Source organism: Cupressus sempervirens, chromosome 7 (assembly GCF_028749045.1).
Source record: "Cupressus sempervirens isolate cs-2001-9-10 chromosome 7, ASM2874904v1, whole genome shotgun sequence".
Taxonomy (NCBI): domain Eukaryota; kingdom Viridiplantae; phylum Streptophyta; class Pinopsida; order Cupressales; family Cupressaceae; genus Cupressus; species Cupressus sempervirens.
The window spans coordinates 35,998,524-36,023,981 of NC_143124.1; positions in this window are offsets into that span (position 1 = coordinate 35,998,524).

The window sequence follows — 25,458 nt, forward strand, 5'->3', positions numbered from 1 at the left end:
AGCTAGAAGCTAAATCAAAGAAATGTGTCTTTGTTGGATATGGCATTAATGAATTTGGCTATAGGCTTTGGGATTTTGAAAATCATAAAATTATAAGAAGCCGAGATGTCATATTCAATGAAAAAGTGTTGTACAAAGATCTGTTGCAGCAACATGAGAAGAAAGAAGATGATTATGTAGTGTTGGATGATACTCCAAAAGCTGATGTTCCAGCCATTCCTCATGATGTGCAACAACTGCAACAACAAATACCACACACACCAATGAATGTTAGACAGTCAACAAGGCCAATTAGACCTCCACAAAGTTTTTCTCCCTCTTTGTATTCTATTTTACTTACTGATGCTGGTGAACCTGAAAGTTATGATGAAGCTGTGCAAGTGGATACTAAGATTCAGTGGGAGTCTGCAATGAAAGATGAAATGGACTCTTTGCTAAAAAATAAGACATGGGATTTGTGCAAGTTTCCTGCAAGTAAAAAGGCTTTACAGAATAAATGGGTTTACAAGTTGAAAGAAGAGGAAGGAGGTAAGAAAAGATTTAAGGCCAGGTTACTTGTAAAAGGATTTGCACAGAAAAAGGGAATTGATTTTGATGAGATATTTTCTCCTATTGTTAAAATGACTTCTATTTGTACTATTTTAAGTCTTGTGGCTACTGAAGATTTGCATTTAGAGCAGATGGACGTTAAAATATCCTTTCTTCATGGTGATTTGGATGAAGAAATATATATGGCTCAGCCACAGGGTTTTGAGGTCAAAGGTAAGAAGAACTTAGTGTGCAAATTGAAGAAAAGTTTATATGGCTTGAAGCAAGCACCTCGGCAATGGTATCTGAAATTTGACAGTTTTATGCATGAGCATGGATATAATAGGTGTCATTCAGATTACTGTGTTTATTTTAAGAGGTCCGATGATGCTAGCTACATTATTTTATGTTTATATGTTGATGATATGCTTATAGCTGGGTCTAACATGGATCATATTAAGGGGCTGAAATGCCAATTAGCACATGCATTTGCTATGAAGGATTTGGGGGCAGCAAAAAAAATCCTTGGTATGAAGATTTGCAAAGATAGGAAGAATAGAACATTGACGCTATCTCAAGCTGATTATGTTGAGAAGGTGTTGCAACGTTTCTCTATGGAGAATGCTAAAGCTGTCAGTACACCTTTACCTAGTCATTTGAAATTGACTAAGGAGATGTGTCCCAAGACACAGGATGAGGAGGATAAGATGTCCAAGGTACCCTATGCTTTAGCTGTAGGAAGTTTGATGTATGCTATGGTATGCACTAGGCAAGATATTGCACATGCAGTGGGAGTTGTTAGCAGGTATATGAGTCATCCAGGATTTGAGCATTGGAATGCTGTCAAGTGGATTCTCAGATATTTGAGAGGAACATCCAATAAGTGTTTACACTTTGGGGGCTCTACTACTGATTTAAAGGGCTATGTTGACTCAAATTTGGCTGGGGATATTGATACCAGGCGGAGTACTACAGGTTATGTCTTTACTGTTGGTGGGGTAGCCGTGAGCTGGGTTTCTAGGCTACAGAAGATTAATGCTCTCTCCACTACAGAGGCAGAGTATGTTGCTGCTACAGAGGCAGCCAAAGAGATGATATGGCTTCAGTTCTTCTTGGAAGAATTGGGACATCCTCAGAAGGATACTTATTTGTTCACAGATAGTCAGAGTGCCATTCATCTTGCTAAGAATTCAGCTCTGCATTCTAAGACCAAACACATACAGTTGCGGTACCATTTCATTCGGTCAGTTTTGGAGGATGGACAGTTAAAGCTAGAGAAGATACATACCAATGAAAATCCAGCAGATATGTTGACAAAGGTTGTAACAAGGGAGAATCTGAACTCCTCTTCAGCTTTACTTGGTCTTTTAGACTAAATGTGAATACAAGAACAATAGAGTCCAGGGTGGTTTGATCCAGTGGGAGCCCCATGCGGTAGTTGTATTGCTATAGGATCAGTCTCCAAGTGGGAGATTGTTGTTCTGGTGTGGAGCCTGATCAATCCCCAAGTGGGAGATTGTTAGATTGTGGTGACTGATCAGGAAAGTACTGTACATACTTCATAAATAGTGGGGTTCGAGGCATCGCCCTGAAATTTTTTTTTGGGAAGTAGCCGACATATTATGGCTGACATATGGCTGACATGTTATAACCCTAAAGCGGTTTAATACTTGTATAAAAAGGGCTTAGGGTTGGGTATTTTGATATGTGGTGATACAAAATTGGTTCTTGTGGCGGTATTGAGCTGTAAGGGATTACGGATTGTAATCAGGTTGTAATCACTGGATTGTAATAAGATCAGACTTGTTGTTTGGTGGACGTAGCCCAGGGATTGGGTGAACCATGTTAAATCTTGGTGCCTTGTGTTTATTTTTGTGTGTTCTATTATTTTCTATTATTGGTTATATTTGCATGTAGTTTTTATTTATGTCCGTGGTTTATCCTAACAAAAATACCTATAAAATCTTACAAATTTGTCCTCCTCTACATCCCAAGTCATGTCTACACTCCATAATTAGACTGGCAATGACTTTCCATCATGCTTTCTTGTCAAAATCCTTTATTTTTCAAAATATATAACTCCCTTATACAAAAAAAATGCATCAACATAGAGTAAAAATGAAAGGTCTTCTCAATTTTGCCTTTTGCAATCCCTATCAGACCAATATGAATTTCTTCAACTATTATTGAAGCAAATTAAAAAAAATATCAATCCCAAATGACAAAATTTGCATCATCATATACATGAATTCTATGGTCATAAACTATCACTCATCATCACTAAAAACCTTACGTAAAGTCATGTATATGTCTGTAGCTCTAGAATTGAAATTTTTTTTCTTAAAAGTTTCCTTGAATGAGGATGTGATAAATATTTAGATTTCCAATTATGGATTAATTTCCTCTCGATTCCCCTTTCCCAATATGATCTTTGCGAGATACATATTGTTTTTCCAAACCTTGAAAATTGATGACCTCGTGATATTCTGAAACAAGATCCATCCCAAAAAAATTTTGGATTTCTTCTACTGTAATCTTCACCAAACATCCTCCATTTATCCCTCTCACCATCCTAGCTATTATATCATAATTTTGGTATACCACAATAAGGAATCCTGAATCCATGAAATTTTTACGAACTACCATTTTTCCTAGAGTAGAATTCAACATATTTCCATGGAGCATGAACAACTGTCTCTCTGAAAACCATTTTTTGAATAATTGTAATCTAGTTTTAGATGTCATTGCATCTCGAGTCCAATTCCCTTTATCATATAAAATGTTTGTAACTTGCAACCTAGGGTTTATGGGGACTAACTTCTTTATTTGGGATACATCATTCATAGATTCATTTCATTTTTCTAATAAATCATCATGTATATTTCTATTGGCATAATCAACCTTCCCAGAAAAACCCTTCTTTGGAGGCATAATGAACGTCAATGAGAAAATTATAGAATTCTTATTTATATGCAGAGGAAGATACTTACCTAGCCTTTTTGTTGGTCTCAGGGTTGTTTTGACAATTAAGTGTCAACACACTTAACTAATTTTCAAGTTGAAGCTAAGTACACTATACATGCTAAGCTATAGTGTGTGCTGAGCCAAAAATCCAACAAGTGCCAAGTGATCTATATGTGCTAAGTCACAATTGATGCCAAGCAAGACAAAATCAGTATGTATGCTAAGCAAACCAAAAATCCTATATGTGCCAAGCATTAGCAATTAGTATGTGCCAATTAACATAGAATCAACATATGAGTTTGTGCCCTCACAAACTTAAATGTAAATAATTTTTAGGATGAATCATGAAGGATTTTAGAGATAAGGTCGAGAGAACACGCACACGCACACGCACACACACACACAAATACACACACACACACACACACACACACACACACACACACACACACACACACACACACACCTATGTAATATGCATGTAACCAATAAGAAAAATTGAGAATGCATGTAGCCTATAGGAAAAGTGCAAGGATTTGAGCAGGAAAATAAGTTCGTGGATTCAAACCTAACCATAAGTCTTTAGAATCTTTATAAGAAGGTAAAGACCCCATGATTGCATGTTGTTGAGCACTTAAATTATTGAGGAAATAAAATTGCAAAAGGTGTGTCAAGACATAGATAATTGATCAGCATTGTAGAATATAGTTGGTCAGAATAGAGCTAAAGGGTTATTTATAGACATCAGATCATAGAGGATTAGAACAGAGTGAGTAGATCAAGAGCCTAGATTTAAAAATAAAGGATTGTAAGCTATCAAATCAATTCAATCTAATACTTTCTAGCAATTTTATTAGGAAGGAAAATCCTATATTGATAGGTTAGCTTAACAACTATGTTGTAGAACCTTTAACAAGGTGATAAATCCTTTGATAGGGTAACACTTCAAGTGTTTAAAAATCTTATGAACATGTTAATTTTGACAGAGTGTAAAGCCATTAATAGGGTAGGCCTCTCATAGGGAAAACCATTGGAAGTGGTCAAACTATATTGCTACAGTGATAATTTGTGGGTATCATCCCCACCCCAGTTTCACCTTCTCATTTAGGAGGGTTTCTAGGTGACTAAAATCTGGTGTTATGTGTCTTGACGCATGTCTCTACATTATGTTTATTTGATATATTTACATGCATGCAATTTATTTTAGTTAAAAAAATTTATGGCTAAAGTGTGTTACTTCTGATTTACCCCCCCTCTCAAAAGTAATCTTCCCATTTGTATATTCCAATAATTGATATCAGAGCAAGGTTCTCACAAGGAGAAGCATTATAGCTTAGAGAAAAGATCTAAAGATGGAAGTCTAAAAACTTGGGAAGGTCATAGAGAAATAGATGATTGACGTATATCTCACTCTACACAATTTGGAAGAAGCCAGAGAAGAATTGAGAAAATCCCTAAAGAGAAGAATGGATATTACCATAGCTGAAAATGACACACAATACAAGGAGATTGACACCACAAAAGTGTTTGACAATGGAGATACCCAAGAGTTTGATGTCGCAATAGTAGATTTGATGGAAAAGAATAGAGGTCAACTAGAAGAGATCAGATCTCTCAAAATTGATCAAGAGTCACAAGCCATGGTGTTGGGTTCTATAACTAAATAGAAGAAAAGAGATATTAAAGATAAGGAAATGATTAAGGATGATAAAAGAAACCTTGAAAATAGACTAGAGGAGAAGTCAATAGAGCTTGCAAGAGTCTCCAACATGTAGCTAGACACCCTCAGCCAAATGATGAATGCTCATCATGAGCTAAATGTCAAGAACATTGAGATCTCCACACTAAAAATGAAAAATGAATAGCTGTAGAAAGACTTGAGAAGAGAAAAGGAGATAGTAGAGAGCTTCAAAAAATCAAGTGAATCGATTAAGCACTTTGAAAAATTGCTGAAATCACCAAGATCTAGTAATAACACTTCTAGACTAGGTTTTATGAGCACTAAAGAAAGAGAATCATCAAAGACTGTAGAGAAAAGAAGTGAAAAAGGTAAGAACACTAAGCCCAAATTTCATTTATGTGGTAAAAAGGGACATACCTCTAATGTATATAGGAGTAAGGATGCCAATTAGTAGGACAAACTCAAGAACAAGGGTTACTATCACAAATGCAATAAGCAAGGACACTAGACACAAGATTGCAGGACCAAAACTATAAGGACACTAGGATTTGAAGGTCACTACTATAATTGAAATAAGTATGGTCATAGAGGTTTTGAGTGTAGATCAAAGCCTATGTGGACACCAAACCAAAAAAAAAACACTAAAAGCCATGGACACCACTACAATTGGGACCACAATACTAGGCAAAGCTGTCACTACTATCAAGAGTATGGGCACATTCCTATGAATAGAATAAAGACACATTTCATTGACAACTATAATAGATGGTTGAGTCAAACCACATGCTTCAGTTGTCTAAAGATAGAAAATATTAGTAAGTTTTGTCCAACCAAGTCTAAGGCACCCAATTATGAGTTCAACAAAGAAAAAGAAAAAGTTGATGTTGAACATATCAAAGGAGAAATGAATAGAACATGGAAGAAAAGAAGAGATGGAGGTAGTGCATCTAATGGAGGGATCACTTCACCCAAGAGGTCAAGTGGTCACCCCTCATCCAACTAAGAAAAATAAGGTGTATGAGACTAATATAAAAAGCTATATAATGCATCAGTTCTAATATAAGAAAGTACTAGAAAGGAGAAATCAACATAAGTAAAGATGAAAAGTTAAAACTTCATGTTTTCACAAGTGTTTTTGAGTTTCCCTCAAATGCCAAGTAAAATCCTAGTGTATGTTGAGTTGACTATAAAAAATAGTAGAAGCCAAATGATCAGTTGCAGCCGAGTTGACAGTGGATGCCAAGCTAATAAAAATTTTATTTGATGCCAAGTAGGGAAACTTCAATTGATGCTGAGTAGTTGAAAATCAATGGAATCCAAGTAATTTTGAAATGATTAATAGGGTATATGATGATATTTTCATTCATTTTTCTTCATTATGATCAAAGAGAAAAAGTAAAGAGGAGAGAAGAGTGATTTTTGAGTAGACAAACCAATGTTTGAGCAGATTTCAACTGTGATTCAACACAGTTACATCGATCTAAAGGTATTTATTCAAGTTTTTAGTTATGAAATCTTTTTTTCTCTTTGAATTCAAACTCTAGAAGGAATTAATGGCATCTAGTTCAAGGAAAAATTAGGAAAAAGAGCTATTTGAGGTTCAACTAGTATCTAACCAAGTTAAGCAACTAGATTTTCACCCTATCCTAGAGATTGCATACGAAAAGGACCCAGTTGGAGCCCTATATATCATACCCCCTAAGGTAGTTATGGTGCAAGACATTAGGAGATGTTACAATTGCAAGATTGAAGCCATAGGAGACATGGAAATTAGTGAAGCATATGATAAGCTATCTGTAGATGGAGCCCTGACGGATGAGTTCAAAATTGTTGAAACCAAGGGTTTGACTTGTTGTCTCGAATTCCCCACAATTTTCAAGACTAAATGGATTAGGATAGTGCTTAGTAGGATTCATGATGGGAGCCTATGGTTAGAATATGGTCCAGTAAAAATTTCCAAAAGAATTGTGCACAGAGTTACAAGGTACCCAACCCTAGATCAGGTAAAGACCCTTAGGAATGACTCGAAAGAGGTAATTGAAAAGAATACTAGAGAAAAATGGAACAAAAGAGGGATTAACATAGATACCATCCAAGATCCCCTCATAAACTTTGCTATTAGAGTTGTCTCACATAAATTCTATCAATCTAATAGTGTTCCATGCATTGTAGTTGATGTTGGATATAAACTAGTTAAGAAGGATCATACCTATGATCTTGCAGAGCTGTAATTGCAACAAATTAATGAGAATTTAGGAGCAATAAGGAGAAGTAAAGGTGCATAGTGTAAATTTGGTGCAATTTTGATTTGTATTTTGTTTTATATGTAGAATTAGTTTCCATCCTTTGGAAAGGTTAGTTGGAAGACAAACAGGTCAATGGTCTTCCAAGTAAATGAGTATATTGAGCAAGTGGGAGCTCATTTTGAAACCCTTATGACTAGCTATTTTGAAGACTTCAAGAAGACAATGAAGCAAAGGCTAAGAATACCTATTTCCTTAGTAGAAAAATATGTAAATGATGTAATCTTTCTTCTAGATATTGACTAGACCTATATACATGCTGCTATTTCAAGGATCAAATGGTTGAGGCCTCTAGGCTATGAGATTAACATAGATGAGGCATCTACAGAAATCATAGCTTTTCTTGCAGAAGAGATAGATAAAAGTGCTCCTCATTTTGGAACCTATGATGTGGTAACTTCCAAAGTTGATATGGAATTGAATATAGCTTCCACCATCAAAAGAAAAGATAAATTGGTGAAGAAGTTGAAGCCTAAATTTGGAGAAGGGGTTGTAGAAGACGAGGAAGAAGAAGATGATGAAGATGAAGATGAACAAGGGAAAGTTCCATTACAATTAACACAAGTAATGGCAGAGGATGCAGATGAAGAAGAAGGTGCCAAGAAGGAAGCACCCAAGGCTAAGCCAAAGAAGAGAAAGGCACAAAAACAACTAGCTACACAACCCAAGGGAAAGAAGAAAGAAAAAAAGCCAAGTCCAGCCAAGCCAACTACAAGGGAAAACACCAAGGAAACTACCCAAGTAGAAAAATAATAGGGGAAACAAAAGGAAACAAAAAAAGGAGGGCCTAGAGAACCAAAGAAAAGAAGAAAATATGTTGCACCTCCTAAGTGAGATGAAGAAAAGATAGAGTTTGATGATGAACAATACCGATTGGTAAGGCATTCTACCAAATCTAAATTCTAAAATGTTTGTAATAACATTAGAGATAATGTAGATTTATTTGGTTTAAAGACCATTAATTTTTATAAGTAGTCAAGTGAAGAACAAAACATAGTGGAAGCATCTATCTATACTATGATGGCTAAGTTCAAGACCACCCCACTTGAACTAGATAACTCAATGCCTAAGGAGCTAAGCTCCATTGTAGAAAATAAATGGCATTAGTACCTAAATATGGAAAAGGAGATTAGGGAATCCACACTAGCTCAAGTTATGCCAGAATTGACAAATTTCAAATCAAAAAGGCCAATAAGAAGTATGGAGCTAGATTTTCTCCTATATACAGGGCATTCAGCATTTTAAAAAATCAAATTGAAGATGTTGTGCAAAAATCCACTCTTATTTGGAAAGTTATTTATGGATTAAAAATAGTGAAGGAAGGCGAAGAAGATCCCTTTGAGGGAAGTAATGATGAAGAGGAGGAGGAAAAGGAAGAAAAGGAAGATAAGAAAGAAAAAGAAAGAGAGAAGGAAAAAGAAGAAGAATAGGAGAAAGAAAAAGAAGAAGAAGAGGAGAAAGAAAAAGAAGGAGGTGAGAAAGAAAAAGAAGAGGAAATAGTAGAGAAGACACAACAAGGTGAAGAGGCAATAGGTGAAGAGTAGAAGGAAGAAAAAAGTATCCAAGACACTCAAATGCCACCAACAAGTCCTCCACATATAAAATCTATAGAAATTGTAACTATAAAGAATGTTCTTGACACTTTAGGTCAGAACATCAATCCATTGACTGTAGAGGATTTCAAAAAGATCCTTCACCAAACCACATTAAAATCACAACTATGCACAAATACTATTTTGGTGAGTATAGAAGCATAGGACACAACTACTAAGGTTGATCGTATAGCCACAACAACAACAACTACTGAGGAGCCATCAAAGGAACAAACAAGACAAGATGTCACTACTACACAAACCAAGGTGTACCTCCTAAAATTATTATCATTGATCAAAGTAGTAGAGAAGAGGATAGGGAAGAGGAGAAATCCCCCAAGGAAAAGGAATAGGAGGCAATACAAACATTGGTGAATTTTCCTACCTTAGGGACTCCTACCAAGTAGTTGAGCACTAATGTAGTACCACTGCAGATTTTAGCACCAGGCTCAAGCTCTACCAAAGTAGCAAGGGCAATTCATTATGGAGACCCTAAATTAGATGAAGAAATAGTCATACCAAGCTATGACTCAAAAATAATGAATCTAGAACAGATTTATGAAGTGCAAGAGACATTGGAGAAGAGAAAGAAGTAGGAGATACTAAAAAATGAGTATAGACAAAGATAAGCACTAATGGAAATCAAAGACATTTCTTGATGCCTTATGCCTACAATTAACTAATGAAACCAAGCCAATTATGGAGCAATTGTCCAACATAGTGGACTAGGTATAGAATGAAGACCTAGATACAATTGTTAAACTATTAGAATGGTTTAAGAGGAAATTCTAGATGAAAGTTAAGGAAAAGATATCTAGTGAGATAACACTTACCCAAGTGGAATTGGCAAAGAAAATTGAAAAGGTCAAGACAGTACTTGAGAAAATTTTCTTAGTGTACTCCAAATTGTGTGACTCATCATATATCACGTAGTAAATAAGCTAGAAGATACTGAGTTTGGAAGGAAATTTGAAGGTATTTAGCTCATAGCTACCAAATAATCTAGCTCAAAGTGAGAAGCATTTTACAACATTTCTTCACACATAGATGGAACTAGCTATATTAATAGTAGAAGAGGCAAACATAAAGGCCACACTTGTATAGATTCAATTAGCCATCACTCCCCACATGGAAGTACTTCATAAGGAACAAGCCTATGCTGAGATTGTTTTGTAGAAATATCCATATTTTTCAACTTTAGATGGCCTTTTTCACCTTGCAAAAAAGATAGCTATCCAGCTCAAAGGCCTACAAATTGCATTAGACAATTGGGAGTCTACTCTACAGATCATTTTGGAGGTAAATAATTTTTTTTTGGCTAAGTATTCAATTCATCCCTAGGATCCTTTGACATAAGTGTCAAAAAGGGAGAGAGTGCTAAGGGAGAATAATTACATTGTTTAAATTGTTTCATTCTTTTTGGGAAAATAACCAAAGGGGAAGATTGTATATACCCTATGATAGCCAAAAAAGGGAGACATGATGTAAGAGGGAGACTAAATAAAAGATTCAAGTTCAAAATAGGAAAAAATATAGTAGGAAGAATAGGTCAATTAAGGCACAACAAGACAAGGAAAAGCTATATTAGCATGAGAAAGATCCAACATAAAGTCTATTAGATTTTTAAATAAAGAAGTGGCACATCAAATCAGGGGGAGTTACAAGACTTTGAGGTAGATTGTCTTATAAAAAATTTTGAATTTTTTTTTGAAGTTTTGTACATATGCCAAATAGAATGCATATTATACTCATAAGATCAGATAGATAATGCTTAGTTAAGTGTTTTTGACACTCATGTCAAAGGGGGAGATTGTTGGTCTCGGGTTGGTTTTGACAATTGAGTGTCAATACACTTAACCAATTTTCAAGTTGAAGGTAAGTACACTATGCACGCTGAGCTAAAATGTGTGCTAAGCTAGAAGTCCAATTGGTGTTGATAGATCTATATGTGCCAAGTCACAATTGATGTAGAGCAAGTTAGAAATCTTATATGTGTTGAGCATAAGCAATTAGTATGTGTCAAGTAACACAACATGAACATATGAGTTTGTGCCCTCACAAACTCAGATGTAAACCCTTTTTAGGATGAAACAGGAAGGATTTTAAAGATAAGGTTGAATCTTTTACTTTACCTATGTAATCTGCATACAGCCAATAAGAAAAATGGAGAATTCATGCAACCTATAGGAAAAGTGCAAGGATTTGAGTAGGAAAATAAGTTCATGGATTCAAACCTAATGCTAAGTCTTCAAATCCTTTATAAGAAGGTAAAGACCCCATGATTGAATGTTGTTAAGAACTTAAATTATTTAAGAAAGTGAACTGCAATAGGGGTGTCAAGACTTAGGTAATTGATTAGCATTGTAGAATATAGTTGGTCAGAATAGAGCAAAAGGGTTATGCATAAACATCAGATCACAAGGGATAAAAATAGAGTGAGTATATCAAGAGCTTGAAATTAGCAATAAAGGATTGTAAGCTATCAGGTCAATTCAATCTAATACTTTCTAGAAATTCTATTAGGAAGGAAAATCCTATATTGATAGGTTAGCTTAACAACTATGTTGTAGAACCTTTAACAAGGTGATAAATCCTTTGATAGGGTAACACTTCAAGTAAGTGTTTGAAAATACTTTAAATAGGTCACTTTTGACAGAGAGTAAAGCCTTTAATAAGGAAGACCTCTCATAAGGTAGACCATTGGCAGTGGTCAAACTATATTGCTGCAGTGATAATTTGTGGGTATCATCCCCACCCTAGTTTTACCTTCTCATTTTGGAGGGTTTTTGGGTGACCAAAATTTGGTGTTATGTGTCTTGATGCATGTATTTACTTTATGTTTATTTGATATGTTTACATGCATGCAATTTATTTTAGTTAAAAGTTTTTATGGCTAAAGTGTGTTACTTCTGATTCACCCCCCCTCTTAGAAGTAATCTTCCTAGTTTTATATTCCAACACTTTTCACTTCTTCTTTGAACACTCAAATGGATTATTGATATAAAAAAATTCATAGCTTAGCAAGGTGAAATAATAGTTTTTTCAATAGGTACTAGGCTCCAAGATTTCATAAAATCTATTTGCAAAATAAAATTCTCAATCTTTTTCATTACATTCCCTATATCAGTTTGCATGAGAAGCTTTTAATTTCCCATAAATGGGTGTATAGAAGAAAAAGAGTGACATTTCCTTTTGAGTTTGAAAATGGGCTATCAATTCATAAAAATCTAATGATAAGGAAATAAAATGCAATTTGACTCAGCTTCAACCTTCTGACTTGGTAGTCAACCCAATTGAATATTGATATATATACCCTTTTTCACCTCACTAGAAACTTTCATATTACTCATATATGTTAGAGGACACGTGTTGATCTATTATTATGTCACTATGGGTAAAAATTGAGCAGTTTCTGTTAGTGACATAAGGATAGCCTTTTTTTTTTTTTCTCTGATGATCAAGCATGATACTTTAAAATCTTTTGAAAGTGGGCCACCATATTATGTGTCACATTGTCAGTATGTCATCAAAAGTAAAAACCTTGCAACTCTAGATAATGACACAGAAACATCCATTGATTAACCTTTAATCTGATAGTAAAAATAAAGTAACCATATTATAACTATGATGGGCCTATCAAATACATGTTGTATTGTCACTATCTCACTATAAATATGTATCATGCAACTTTATTTCATGATGAAGTGACATTCATTGATCTTTAAAGGATCTAATATTTTTGACAAAAAACTTTTTCTCTATAAGGTTTATCTCTGTGGAAAATGAAATTTTGATAGCTAGAAAACAATTCATGATAGGAACCTATGGAAAATTCTTGCAAGGGCTGGTCCTACTACCTTCCACACATCCAAATGTCACTATGCTGCCAAGAATAAAGAACAAGCAACTTCATTAGCAACATAATAGTATTTATTGATCTATCATCTGATCTATGATGATGATTATATTTTGAACCTTGCCATTCACTAGGTCCCGCAAATAGATGTTAGTTTGTTGCTCTGTTATTGTAGTTAAAAGATGCACATCTTTTCAAAGAGACATAGCAATGACCCTTGATCTTAAGGAAGATCAAGGGCTATCATTACTTGGTTATTTTTTTTAGTATAAAATGTAACCTGTGTAAGATTAAAATAAAAGCTTGGGTTATATTGCAAAAAGAGACTTAGGGCAAGGTAAAGTATTGCAGCAAAATTTGAAGGGCACCCAGGAAAATATATAAGAAAAAGTTTGTAAAATATTTTTAGAAATTTTCCCCACATTTCTTTAAAATGAAGACCATGTAAACCTAACTTAGTGACCTTAGGCAAAAACCAAATATTGGAAAAATGATACAAAATTAGGGATTGTTCAAGAGAAAAAAATGATTCAAAAGCACATAACCTTAATTTCTAAAGGTAAACTAGATTTTTCACTAAAATATTTCAAAAATTTTAACTCATGAAAAACTAGGCTACCACCCTCTTAGGGTTAACATCTAGGATGTCTTCCCTAATCAATTAAGTAATTATTTCATAAAAATAATAAATCCTTAACAATTTATTCCTCTATTTATATTATGATCTATTCTAGTCTATTTATTGCCATTAGTATTGTTTGACTTGTAACTTGTTTTTTACTATCTATAGTAATCTACACACTTGGGTATTTCATCAAGACACTTTACACTACCTATCCTTAAGAACACACATTCCAGTTGCCATTGTAGACTTTGCAATATCAAAATTACCTTTGTACTAATGTTAAATTATCTAACACTTAGACAATTTTATGTTGCTAATCATAGAATATTCAACTATATAATCTTTCCTCTCTTTAGAGATATATGTTTCCATAAATGACAACCCTTATTCAACTTTCTTAGCCATATTTACAACATGCCCCTATATCTAGAGTCGAAGCAATAAGAATGTTCTTGGATTATGCAACAAATGAGAAGTTTAAAGTGTATTAGATGGATGCAAAATCAACATTTTTGAATAGAGAGCTTGAAGAAGAAGTCTATATTCAGAATCCTAAAGGATTTCCTTTGATATAGGAAAACAATATGGTATGTAGATTGAAGAAAGCACCGTGTCTAAGAAAAACACATAGAACCAAGTATGCAAGGTTGATTAAATATTTGGAAAAATTGGGATTTTGTAAAGGTATAAAAGATAATAATTTGTATTTCAAAGAAATTGAGAATAGTTTGTTGATCATTATTAAATTTGTTGATGAAATAATATTTGGAGGTAATGATGAAGGAAGTGATATGTTCTCCAATGGAACAAAGAATGAATTTTAGATGAGTATGATTGGTGAAATGAAATTTCTATTGGGTTTACAGATTGTGCAAAATATAGATGGTATTTTATATCAAAATCTATATATCTAAAATATTTGTTGAATATATATGGTTTGGAAAGTTATAATGTTGTTGTCCAAGGGATTTATCATAGTTGGTTGAAATAATGAGTTCTCATTGTGGTTCAAATCCCAAGAGGGACATCTTTGTGGAATTCACAATTGAGACTCTTGGTCTTCTATTGGTTATTATTGTCTCATTATAAAATGTAGATTCTAAGCTATGACTCTTGGTCTTGTAATTGTTGTTTCTAGTGTGGTTTCTCATAAGGAGCTTGAGTATACATGTAATACTCATGTTGTTGCTTGAATAAGCACAAATTTGTAAATGATTTTATTATAAAATTTGTAATCCTATGGCTAAAGCTATGATAACTAGTCATAATATTGTAGACACCTAAATTTGATTACACTGCTTTAGTAATCCTATTTAGTTATCTCTAAAGGCATCATTAATTAAATTTTTATTTAATTAATCCTTTGCCATCCCTAGTTGATTAATTTAATTAATCATCTATAATCCTAATTGATAAATCAAATAACCTACTATTTATCAATTAAATCTTATTCTTCTATCTAATTCCAAAAATCTCCATTTATTAAATAAATCTATTTGATAAATAAAATTCTCAAATCCAAAAACCCCTAACTTATCCTTAATCCTCCGTTTAGCCTAATCCACCCCATCTACCCATACTAACCTAGCTTAGCCACTAACTCACCCAACCTCATTAATGCCATCCACTTGCACATCTCTAACATCTCTAATCTAATCCTAAACCCAAGCCTAATTCACTCTCTAATGTTGTCACATTCCTTAAACAAGTTTAAGACTTTCCTAATCCAAACCAAAGTCTCCCCTCAAAAATCCCAACCACCAAGCCATGAGTGCTCTTACAAACCATAAAAGACTCTTACAAGCTCACTCATGACTCTTACATCCATCTTCCACACTCTTCCCTCTTCCACACTCATTCCTCTTACATCTCTCTTACATACTCAACCCCACTCATCATGCCTTTAACCAACCCTTTACCCTACCCTCTCACACTCATCCTCCTTGTGACAAGTGTCACCTTCCCATTGGTGCTAAACAAGAACAATCCATGTGCTCCCCTTTGAGTGCATCTTAGCCCTCCTTAACCATCTTCCCATCCTTGCATCTAAGCCCTCCATCCCTCTACCCCTTGGCCTATAAATTGAATCCCATCCCAAGCCATTTAATCAACAATCTTTGAGCTAAAGTTACCATGCTATTTTGAGAACCAAAGCCATCAATCTTACCCTTATAATTTTAAATTGAGAGCTCACAAAGCTATCAATTTGCTATTATCCATCTCCACCATCGAAGCAAACTTTGAGCATTTGAGCATACATCCACATCAAACGACACATCTACAAAATCAAAAAAGCAATGAAGTGCTTCATCCTTTGAGGTTTGCATTTCTTGTTTGCTTTCTTTGTCTAAGCTCATATGGAAATTTAGTTTTAGTTTGTGAATGTTTCTCTTATTGTTAATGTTCTTTGCATACTAAAATCTTGTTCTACATTTTGGCACGCCCGGTGGGACCCTGCTATGGGTCATTTTTTCATCCATTTCAATCTAAAATTTGCTTTTACAAACTAACAATCTAATGGTTTGTTGTTGTTTGAGTTGTTGCAAGGTGTGTTTTCTTACTTTGTAGGTTGAAGAACGCACTAAAGAGAAGGACATACCTTTTAAAATCTGAAAATAACTAAGAAAATAAAAAATTCTAAAAAAAAACAGCGTCTGTCGGTTCACTTCATGCAGTGTCGTCTTCGCCTATCGTCTTCGCAGTTTGGCATCTCCGCCTATCATCTCTGCAAATCGTCATTTGCGCCAACTCAACCATCATCTCTGACATCTCAAACGTCGTCTGTGCAAACTCAATTGTCATCTTCGCAACCTCAATCATCGTCTGCAAGAGATAAACTATCGTCTGCACCTGCACAACCGTCGTTTGCATGAGCTCAACCATCATCTTCGAAAGCCCAAACTGTCATTTGCAAATTTTGGCATCTCTACATGTCAAAATGTCATCTCCACCACTATTATTTGCCAAATGTCGTCTCTGACGCTGCCAGCTACTTTCTTCATCAGACTGTTGTTTGCACAGATTAGTGTCTACATAGATCAGCGTCTGCGGAGATTAGGGTCTGCGCAGATTGGCGTCTCCGCCTGTTGTATTATTTTCCAAGATTTGTCGCCTAGTTTTTGGCTATCTTGTCCAAGTCATTGTCTTTACATGCTTTCAAAACTCTAACAAATGAACCTGTATGTAGGAAAAAAACCATTCTAAGCATTTTTACGCATATCAAAAAGAACAAAAAAAGTTAAAAATTGTTTTTCCTATAGTTAAGCTTTCATTTTAAAATTTTTTGGGTAACTAATCAAATTGCTTTTTTGTCTTATTGCAGGTTGGAGCAACAAACTTAATCATGTTTCTTAGGTTTTCCTTGGAATGAACTTGAATGTTTAAGCATTTTTCTTTGAATGAATGTTGTTAAAAAACACACTCTTAAATGCCATGGATAAAAATCAACCTTTTATTGGAATGCATGCTTAAAACAAACAAACTCAATCTTGAATGCAAAGAATCAATGAATCAATGCAATATCTCACACTTCCAATTTGAGCTTAAAACACTCTAACACAATCTTGAATGCCTAACAATCAATAAACATTACATGGTTTTGATGCATCTCAATGACGCTTGCTTTTCTTACATTGACGAATTCTTGATTTCCATTATGTTGACGACGCTATCAAGTTGGAATGAATATTGTATGCCATAATCACGAGTGTCTTAAATCATAGCTTACAAAATCTAAATCATCAATTGGAAAAGAACTTTTCTTTTTAGCCCAAGGTCATCCAAGTCTTCTCTCCCCTTGTCATCTTTTGAGGCCATCTTGGGTGCATAAGATTAGGATCCAAAACCTTGTTTCTTTTTGGAGGCCTGCTTGGGGATTTCATCACCCCTTAGGATGACCTCAACTCCAACATTCCGACAGAGTATAAGAATCAAGAGGTGAATCAAAAGACACCTCTCTTGGGATCAAGATTTTGTCACTTGGGCTAAGCCTCAAGGAACTTTATACCCTTAAGAAGTGAAAGAGGAGAAGTGGGTTACCGCTCCTCTCGGCTGTGTGACATCTTTTTGATTTCATCTACAGATATGGGCCTCACGTCCCTTGCATATATTGAGGACTCCCTAGCTAAACCAAATTTCATCCTTGTAGAAAGCTTCCTAGGATGTTGGTATGTTTGACGTGCTTGCTCCAAAAAAAATTTTGTTTATTTGTTCATAGCCTTTGAATAAATGTTTGCCAACTTTGGTCAAAATCTCAGAAAAGAAAAAATCTCCCAGCTCAAGGCATACTTAGCGTAGTCATTGCCTCATCAAAAGATCATCCAAGCTCCCTTAGTTCTTTTCTTTAGAACAATCCCAAATCCAAAGTCCATCCAAATCATCCCCCCTAGCCAACTAGCAACCCAATCCAAAATCACACCCAAGCCTTTAAAGAGTTGTCACTCTACTAGAATTTGCTATCCAATCCTACCAATCAACCAATCTCACCAAGGTTATCCCTTGGATAGAGCATTGTCTAGGGTAATCTAGCTCTGTCACTTGTATCCCCCATCACCTTGAGCTAAAGGTTGGGATCCACAAGTGATCAATCTCGTGTCATGCCCATAGGATCATTAGTCTATCCTAAAGTTGACACAATCTCCACCAATCCTACACATAGAAAATCAAAACTCTCACTTTTTGACAACCTGCCCTTGAAGTCTTCCATCCACAAGAAAGCCAAAAATCTCCAGCCAATCCTCCTTAGGTCTGTCATACAGCTTTGACTCTCCTTAGGAAATCTTTCATCAGCCAATCCAAAATCTGAGCTTAATCCAAATTCGACCATGAGCTTCTATGTTCATCCATATGCAAGACCTCATCCCCATCAAACTCATCGTCAAAGCATGAAGTACCAATCCTATCATGATATATTCGGTCGCATTGTCCTTGCTCCTGCTACCTCCTATTCCAATAATGATGAAGATCTTGTTGACTATGAAGGGTATCTTGATAGCCTTAGAAACATTCCACCAACCATCCCCCAAAATCCAAGAGTTATTCCAAACTATCTAGTCATGCCATCTGATATCCCAGCTTCTCCTCCATCACCCAATCAACCAAGCTTCCAATCTTTCACCCCATCACACTAGCTATTCCTGTCAATTCACCTCCACCTCTGACACACAAGTCTCCAAGGAATCTCCCAGAGAAAATACAAGAAAAATAGCCTCTAGCAGCTGATAAGCCATGTCATCCAATCCAACCATGTGAAGTAGTTAGTGATGAAGCTTCCCCATCTATTATATCACCTCCATCTCCCATAGCTATCATCCCCATACAATCCATCAAATTGCTTAAAATCCTTCTACTTCCCGCAAGCACGAAAATCGCACCACCTGTCAAATCCCTTCAAATCATATCCACATCCCCTCCAAGCATTTCCCAAATCTCTCGTCATGACCCTTATGCATCGATCTTCTACTCACCCATCTCCACTACCGAATCTCCCATCTATCCATCCACTGCCTTTGAAGAATCCATCCCTTCACCTCCTATCACACCATCCATCCCAATCCAATCCTAAAAAGATCTTTCCCAAAAGCATGTTGACATCCCCCAAAGCATAAACAAAGATATCATCATATCATGTCTTCCCTCCATAGCACAGTCACCATCCCCTCCATCTCCAAAACCTCAAGCCATACCTCCTCTACTGCAGGATATCTTTTCATCCCATCAGCTAAATCAAGATCCTATCCTACCATTTCCTCCACTCTATGCTTCCATCTTACCACCTATCCAAACTATTCCACCATCTATAATCTATCCTCTTGGTTCACTTACATTCATCCATGGTGGCCACCTCTCAGCAAAAGAATTAAGAATAGTATCTCCCCATTGCAGTACATCTGATAAAGCACTTCCACCATTTTTCACAAGCAAAAAGTATCCTCAGCTAGTTCAAATGCTCAATCAATGGCTTTATCAAGGTCAAGGTTTAGGACCACAAGAGCAAGGAATCATAAAGCCTATTATTACATAAAAGAATCTAGGATTTCATGGTCTTGGATACGTATCCAAAGGCTCACCATCTAAAGGTGTTGGTACACCACATCCCCAAACCAAGCCTATCTCCAAACCCACCATGCCAGCCTCCCATCACTCCTTCAAGAAATCTTATGTCATTCCCCCTCCACCATCCTTGCAACCCAAAACAACCTACCATATCCCCCCTTCATCCGCTAAATCCATTTTGGGTCCCTATGTCCCAAAATCTACCATCCTACATCCTCCTATCAGCCATCATTAAAATCCTATTCCATCTGTTCCTATGCAAGATCAACAAAGGCACATATCAGGGCACATCATCCATCATCATCCCCCTAAATGCTCTTCCATATCCTCTCCATCTCACAAAGCTTCTCCTAACCATCTTCCCAAAGCTTACCACAGCAATGCGAATGCCAACTTCAAAATGCATAAAGCTAAAAATCCACATCCTAGGCAATCATTTGTCCATTTTAAAATACATACTTTAAAAAAGCAAAATCCAATCAAAGAATGCAAAACAATGCAAAATCCTATGAAAAGAAAATCCAAAACCATGTGGACCCCAAAGAAGAAAGTTGAAACCCAATGCATAATGGCATCCACCATTGCTAATCCTCCATCCCGTTACTCATGTCCCCCATCTCCTAACTCCATATTAGGTGCCTATATCCCCAAGCACGCTTCCACAAATCCTCCATCAAGCCCACATCTACCATCTATCCCCCATATGCTCTTTTCACACATGTCCCAACATGTGCCAATGTTGATCCTGCAAGCATCCCCATCTCACACTCCTTTCTAGCCTTTTCATCCCTCCATCTACCACCAATCCCATCTAATCCAATCTATTTCATAAATCACACATCTGGTGTACCAATAGCTAGCAACAAAATTGAACATTCCAATAGCTAGTGAAAAAAATTCCAAAGAAAAAGCCAAAAATAGCTAAAGAAAGCCAAAATCATTCTAGCTAAGTCCAAAATCAAAAATTCAAAAAAAGAAAAATAAAAAGAAAGTGTCCACTGGTGAAAACTTGGCAATTCAAGTGCCTTGGACAAGTACCATGATGAAAACTTGGCAAACAAGCATCATGCGTAATCTAGCCATCCCCAGCTTAGCCTATCATCCTCATGCTTTTGGTTACATCTTGTCATCTAGATCCATCTTCCACTTTGTCCACCTATCTTTCATCCTCCATCTTTTACCTATCACTATCTACTTATCTTCTACAACTTTAGCCAATCATCCCAGCTATCATCCATCTCCCTAGCCCCTCAGCTTTTTTTCATCCGAGCTTCAATCCTATCACATCCATTGTAAGACCTTCTTCCACATGTCATCTTCTAACTAGGGGCATTGTATTCCTTGGAGATCTTGTCTTGTCCATCCTCCCTTGTCATTGGTATCTAGCCCTAGGCTATCCTCATGCAAACCCAATGTCATCTCTTTATATCCATCATAATCCTAGCTATCTACCATCCTATCTTGCCATCTCACCCTACTCCTATATCTATCCTTGGTCTCAAAATCTCTCATCATCATTGGGATGCATCCTTCCCAAATCCATATCTCTTGCTATCCTATCATCCTGAGCTTTTGCCTGCTTGTAACTATCTTGGTCAGCTCCAGCTTGTAAATATCTTGGTCAGCTTTAGCTTGTAAATATCTTGGTCTATCAGCTTGTACATCCTCTTTAGCTTAGTACCATTGTATCTATCTAGCTTTCATATTAGTTCCTCCTTGGTCAACATCTTGCACACATCGCACACCTTGGTTAGCTATTTCAATGCATCCTTTAGCTAGATTTCCTGTCACCAAAGTGTTATCCTTCTTAGTTTAGCTTTCCAGACACATCACTCATCCAAATCCACCAACTTAGTTGCTCTCTGATAGGTCCTTGCAGGATATAGCTTTCCTCATGTCTGATCTTAGTCCGTTAGTACCTCATCCTACCCATCTCATTGGCAAATGGTTCTCTTTTGGATTTTTTCTTTCTTTTGATTTAGAATCCTCCCTTTTGGGTCTTGAAATATCTTTTCCAAGAAATCTCCTTGTTCCCTCCTCAAGGTTGCCACGATCTTCCATATCATGGTATACTGTGAATGGGGAAATCAAAGTGTAAGGTCTTGATCAGGTCTTTTGCTTGTTTTCTTTTTCTGCTTGTGGGTTACCTAGTGTCATTTCCATGCTGCTTCCTCTGGGATTCATGTGTGATACTGGGGAAATCCTTGCATTTTTGTTTTGAGTTAGTTTTTCAGTCCTTTGGATATTTGGTGAAAAGGCCTTGATGTTCTTGGTAACCTTGGCAATTAATTAATAGTCCTATAGCAAATCTAGTGCTCAACTACATGGTGGTACTTCTCTTTGAAGTATCCCCCTACTCAAAAAGCTTCAATGGATTCCCTTCATCTCCATTATCCCCCATCCATATCCAGAACCTATCCTAGCTTATGCATCAATATCTCTTTGGATCACTCCTCATGCTTAGCTTTAGGGATCCACAATCCTAGTCTTAGGGATCCACCATTCAAATCAATCCACCAAGCCTCATCTTTCGATATCCACAATCCTAGTCCTAGGGATCTCCGAAACCCATCTTTCGCCAATCTGACTCTTTGAAATCATGTTGCATCAGTTTTATCATTCTATCATCCATCTCCCTATCACAGATTCCTTTTATATCACTCTGCTCCTCCATACCCCCCCCCACCCCCAATCCTGGAAAGTCTTAAGCTTGCTTTAATTATGTGCCTCTAATTTCCCTTTATCATTCTCTCGTAGTGAGAGTTTGAGCTAATTCAGCTCCTTCTCTTTGCCAACCTGCATCTTAGCTTGTCTCAATTTTTTTTAACTTTTCAAGAAGTCATCGAGCCTCATTTCTCTCCTCGCCACCTTCTTGAGGGGGCATCATCTAAGTCTAGTCTCTCCTCTTCTTATTTGAGACTGGGGCAACCTCGTTGCTAAAACATCTTCCTCATGTCGTCTTCATTCAAACTTCTTTGAAATAGTGTTGTCTCAACACTATGTCAAAGAGGGGCAAAACGTAGACACCTAAATTTGATTACACCACTTTAGTAATCCTATTTAGTTATCTCTAAAGGCATCATTAATTAAATTTTTATTTAATTAATCTTTTGCCATCCCTAGTTGATTAATTTAATTAATCATCTATAGTCCTAATTGATAAATCAAATAACCTATTATTTATCAATTAAATCCTATTCTTCTATCTAATTCCAAAAATCCCCATTTATTAAATAAATCTATTTGATAAATAAAATTCTCAAATCCAAAAACCCCTAACTTATCCCTAATCCTCCATTTAGCCTAATCCACCCCATCCACCCATACTAACCTAGCTTAGCCACTAACTCACCCAATCTCATTAATGCCATCCACTTGCACATCTCTAACATCTCTAATCTAATCCTAAACCCAAGCCTAATCCACTCCCTAATGTTGTCACATTCCTTAAACAAGTTTAAGACTTTCCTAATCCAAACCAAAGTCTCCCCTCAAAAATCCCAACCACCAATCCATGAGTGCTCTTACAAACCATAAAAGACTCTTACAAGCCCACTCATGACTCTTACATCCATCTTCCACACTCTTCCCTCTTCCACACTCATTCCTCTTACATCTCTCTTACATACTCAACCCCACTCATCATGCCTTTAACCAACCCTTTACCCTACCCTCTCACACTCATCCTCCTTGTGACAAGTGTCACCTTCCCATTGGTGCTAAACAAACAAAATCCATGTGCTCCCCTTTGAGTGCATCTTAGCCCTCCTTAACCATCTCCCCATCCTTGCATCTAAGCCCTCCATCCCTCTACCCCTTGGCCTATAAATTAAATCCCATCTCAAGCCATTTAATCAACAATCTTTGAGCTAAAGTTACCATGCTATTTTGAGAATCAAAGCCATCAATCTTACCCTTATAATGCCAAATTGAGAGCTCACAAAGCTACTAATTTGATATTATCCATCTCCACCATTGAAGAAAACTTTGAGAATTTGAGCATACATCCACATCAAAGGAAACATCTACAAAATCAAGAAAGCAATGAAGTGATTCATCCTTTGAGGTTTGCATTTCTTGTTTTCTTTATTTGTCTAAGCTTATATGGAAATTTAGTTTTAGTTTGTGAATGTTTCTCTTATTGCTAATGTTCTTTGCACACTAAAATCTTGTTCTACAAATATATCTAGAAAAGATAATAAATCTTCAATTGAGAAGATGTATAGACCTATGATTAGAGGTTTATAATATATGACTCACACCAAACTAGATATACCAATTATAGTTGGAATAGTGTTAGAATATATAGTCCACCAATATAGTTGAGAGTTGCGGTGGAGGTGAATTAGTCATCCAACTATTATAAAAAAAATCAATTTTAATAAAATTTAAGCATATGATAAATATAATCAGAAACCACAACAAGATACTCATGTACAATTAACATCAAATATATTAACTAGGGAAACCCTTGATTAGAAGGAAAACCCTAGTGGGGATAGTACCCACAAGATGATGTACTAATATAAATATTCTTTTTTAGAGGATGGACCCTATTAGGAGTCTATAACAACACTTAGTATATATTAGTTTCTATTAGGAGACTTTGAATCCCTATTAGGAGATTCAAACCCTATTAGGAGTTGTGGAAGACAGTTCGACACACTACCCCAAAAGCTTCAAGGTTAAGATCAATGAAACAACTGTCCAAATGATCTTTATATTATTCATTGTATAATAATAGTGTAGATGCTCAAAAATGGTTTGCACCTATGGTTTCATCACTTCTTCATACTAATTCATCCCATTTTCTCATTCCACTAACTCTGATCTTTTGGGCAATTTGATCATATCTCATCATTCATATCCTCTTTTACATCAATTACATGTCATTTTGGAACCATTTCAACATTATCAAAAATAATATCAAATTAACTTGAAATCATATCAAATCAACTCAATATTAGTCCTAATCATCCTAGAACATGTCAAACATCCCAAATCTATCATCATTTGTACAATCCTAGGCATTGTTGTGGCTTTCAATGCCTTCGAAATTGATCAATCTATCAAATCTTATCAATCTAACCTTAGTACTATAATGGCTTTTAGTTCTACGTCAAAGTATCATTCACAAAATTCAATCTTTAACACTATTGAGTCTCTCCCTATCGGATCATGAGCTTATCAACAATTTAATAACATTGGCAGTGTTTGTTGATGTTATTATGATCAACCTTGTCAATGAATCTCAATCCTATAACATCTAACAATGTCAATGTATCTTTAATTCGTGTCAATGTGCCCTTGGCATGTTATGAATTTCAATCAATAAATTTGACCATGGCTTTGGTCTACCTATCATCATCCTAGTTAGTCTACACCATCCTTACATGTTCATCAAAGGATATTGACACACTTATTTAATCAAATTGGCCAATCATTTACTAATTTTATTTATAGGATTAAATAACATATAATTTAATCTTATTTCATTTTGGTAATTATTCTTCCTAATTATCATGCTCAATTAATTAATTGGTTTATCATTCACAAACCATGGAAATTCACAATTTCCTAAGTCATATTTTCCACTATTAATTCCATTTTTACAAATTTCTATTTTGGGTAATAAAGGATTTTTAATTCAAATATTCCACAAAATATTGACATCATCATGACACATGGGTGTGACACCTTGTGGATTATCCTTTGACACTTGGATAAGATATGTCATAATCTATTCCATTATTATTCTCTTACACACATCTATATTTGGCTTCCATTTGTCATAGATTCTTGGATTTAAGTGGGTTAATTGAGGTGTCATATGATGCATCATAGATTCTCTTCCC